This window comes from Tupaia chinensis, unplaced genomic scaffold (genome assembly GCF_000334495.1).
Source record: "Tupaia chinensis unplaced genomic scaffold, TupChi_1.0 Scaffold140391_1, whole genome shotgun sequence".
NCBI lineage: Eukaryota > Metazoa > Chordata > Mammalia > Scandentia > Tupaiidae > Tupaia > Tupaia belangeri.
The window spans coordinates 514,537-517,897 of NW_006200268.1; the positions used below are offsets into that span (position 1 = coordinate 514,537).

The 3,361-nt window shown below is 41.6% G+C and overlaps 1 long non-coding RNA gene across 1 annotated transcript in view; it reads right to left on the reverse strand.

The window, feature by feature from the left end:
• The window catches only part of LOC102478545 (uncharacterized), a 16,640-nt gene that overhangs the window by 4,540 nt on the left and 8,739 nt on the right, over positions 1–3,361 (reverse strand). Inside the window, exon 2 of the long non-coding RNA XR_336636.2 lies at positions 595–726. This is a non-coding gene — a long non-coding RNA (uncharacterized LOC102478545). The remainder of the gene's footprint in view (positions 1–594; positions 727–3,361) is intronic.

Genomic DNA, 3,361 nt, shown 5'->3' on the forward strand with positions numbered 1-3,361 from the left:
TGCCCAAAACGCTTGAGTGTTCAGCTCTTAATTTATGTTTACTAGATGGGCCTGTCTAAATTACTGTATTGGGGATTTCCTATAGGGCTGCTACTCATCCTGCAGGGGAGGAAACAACCCCTCTTGCCAAACACTCCCTAAAATATGGCTCTCAGTCCCCTGAGATGCTTACCCAAAAGGGAGGAGCAAAATGTCCTTTATCTTCAGAGCTGAGAGTCTCAGTCTCTCATTTGTCTATTTTATGGGGCAGTCCAGTTTCTCCACATACTAGATAAATAAAAATAATAAATTGTACAAAAATCATTTTAGGATATAACCTCAAATGTTAGGTTTTTGTAACCACCCCCATCAAAGGAGAGTAAACTGCTAATCCTCACTAGGAGGATAGCAAAGACCACCACTCCTGACTGAGAGGAGAGCAAACCACTGATCCTCACTAGCAGGATAGCAAAGACCGCTACTCCTGACTGAGAGAAGAGCAAACCTGGGTTACCCAAAGCAGATAAACATACAAGATAGACGAACAAGAAACCAGCTTAGAAATAAACCAGACCATCTACCAAATTTTGGGAGGTCTGGGGCCAGAGAACTTACCGAATCTCCCCCAAGGAGAAGCTTGGAGCCAGAGGGGGCTCAGAGGGCCCACTGTGCTGGTACCAGGAACTGGGTTCGAAACCACCCCTCGGAAGATCTTCAATTCCTCTCTGATCCCTTTGTCATTGCCATCTTGTCGACAGAAAATAAATAACCAACCATAAAATTAATAATTAATGTGGTTTATTTCCAAGCCAACTGTGTGACCTAGGCCGGAGAAGAGGCATACATGCCTTTTCTCGGGGTGATCATGTACAGAGGTTCCTTTTATTTGCTTTTGAGATTGACAGACAACATTTAATTAAAAGATTTCCCATTAGTCTGGCTCAAAAAGGAGGGACATGTAGAAGCGGGAGGGGGGTCTTGTAGGTTATAGGTGGGTTCCACAAATTCTTAGGTCAGTGATTGGAAAGGAAGATCTGTGTCTTGGGGAGAGATTAGTTTAAAAAAAAGGCTTAATCTACATCTTAAGGAAAAGGGAAGTACCATGTCTTGGGAAGAAATAAGCAAAAGAATACACTGTAATCATTTGAAATATACATCTCAAAGATACTACACCAGGAACAGGAGGTAGGAAGAAACCTGTCAATAGAAAATAAATGGTCTGTTAATGTTTGTAGGTATGACTTCCCCAGTCTCTTTTGGAAAATAGAAAAAGTAGTCAGACTTCTGTCCACACTATCCTTTCATAGCTTCTGGGGTCTGGTAGACTGGGCATCACAGCATTGATGCTAGACCAAGAAAAGAGCATCTCATGCAAAAATGGAGATGCCTTCAAATATTCTGTCATATATGAGGGAAGGAGAAACAAATTAGCAAGAGAAAGCACAGAAGGAAGTTAGAACAGGTTTTTTCTTAAAGCTAGAAAAGATAGAAAATACCTGAATATAAAGAGATTTTTCTGTACCTTTTCAAGCTTCTGGGGAATAACAAGAAAGACTATCAGGCTGCAGGATTAAAAGCACTGGGCTGACTTAAAAAGTGGCAGCACATGCAGAGATGCTGATGCCTGTCAATATCATGTCCTATATGCAAAGAGAGACAAATTTGCAAAAGAAAGATGCAGAGGGGAAAAAAAGGTTTTTTTAGGTTATAAAAGATAGAAAATAACTGGAAATAGATTTTTTTCTACCTTCTCTAGTTTCTGGTGTTTGAAAAGGAAAAGGCCCAGGCTGGAGGCTTCACAGATACCTGCCAATATTCTGTCCTATATGAGGAAAGGAGAAACAAGTTAGAAAGAGATAGATGTATAGGGTAGAAAAACCTTTTTTTCTAAAAGCTAGAAGATATAGAAAATAAGAGAATAGAAAGTGATTGTCCCAATCTTTTCTAGCTTCTGGGGTCTCTTAAGGGGTGACTGTGACTGGGAGTTTCACAGCAATTATGCTAGGTTGCCAATATTCTGTCCTATATGAGGAAAGGAGAAACAAGTTAGAAAGAGATAGATGTATAGGGTAGAAAAACCTTTTTTTCTAAAAGCTAGAAGATATAGAAAATAAGAGAATAGAAAGTGATTGTCCCAATCTTTTCTAGCTTCTGGGGTCTCTTAAGGGGTGACTGTGACTGGGAGTTTCACAGCAATTATGCTAGGTCCAGGAAAAAGCAGCACATGCAGAGATAGAGATGCCTCCAAATATTTTGTCTACATGAGGGAAGGAGAGACAAATTAGAAAGAGAAAGGTGCAGCAGGAAAAAAAAAGTCTGTTAAGTTAGAAAAGATAGAAAACAATAGGGTAGATGAAAGACCCCCCCCCCACTTCAATAGCCGGTGACCCTTCAGTCCAAAGAAAGTCACGGCAATCCCAATTAATCACAAGAGTCAGTTTTTGCTGTAAAATACAAGAGGGCTTTATTACTAGCACCCTACGACTCCACTCCTGGTCACAAGACTCAGGGGAAAGAGGAGCCCCAAACAAAAGAAGCATGAAGATTATATAGACACAGGTTTGAGGGGTGGAAAAGGGGGGGTGAGGGATGATGGAGTGGGATACCGGTCCACTAAATGTGGTAATTATTTCTCACTGGCTTTCTTGTTTACACAGATGTCACGACTGGGTCAGGTCAAATACCAGTGCCGGCTTTTTATTTACACGAGTGGCCTTCAAGGGCATTTAGCAGATGTCTGGCTTTCCAGGGCAGGGATAACACAATTTGCAGAAACCTGACTTTCTGCACGTAGCTGAGCTGGTACGAGAAGTGAAGCAAGCTCCAGTGGCTTGCATAGCTCAGGGCTGTTTTTTAAAGCCGTGGTGCAAGCTTTTGTACAGAAGCAGAAACAGCAAGCAGTTAATTGTCACAGAGTGTAGTTTAAGTGCATTTTTATTCTTACATTCTCCCATTTTCTGTTTTTGGAAAGAGTTTAAATTATAAAACTCAAGGGTCTACAGAAGTGTCTATCTGCCGAAGGGCCTGATATTGTTGTTGAAGCATAAGGACCTGCACTGTGCTTATCCATTCCCGGACGAAGGCAACTAAGAATGCAGGGTCTAAAGGTTAGTATAAGGAGGAGTATTATTAAAGGGCCAAGCAGGGTGGACATAAGGGTAGTGAACTAAGGAGAACAATTGTACTAGTTTTTGAACTATCCCTGTTAGGCTTCATGGTCTTGGCGCCGATTGTCTAATCTCTCCCTAAGTTTGGACATGGAGTCTACTACAACACCAGAATGGTCAGTGTAGAAACAGCATTGTTTATTAAGGGCAGCATATAGGCCCCCTTTTTTTAAGAACAGTAGATCTAGGGGGGGGGCTCACGCCCCCCACAGCGC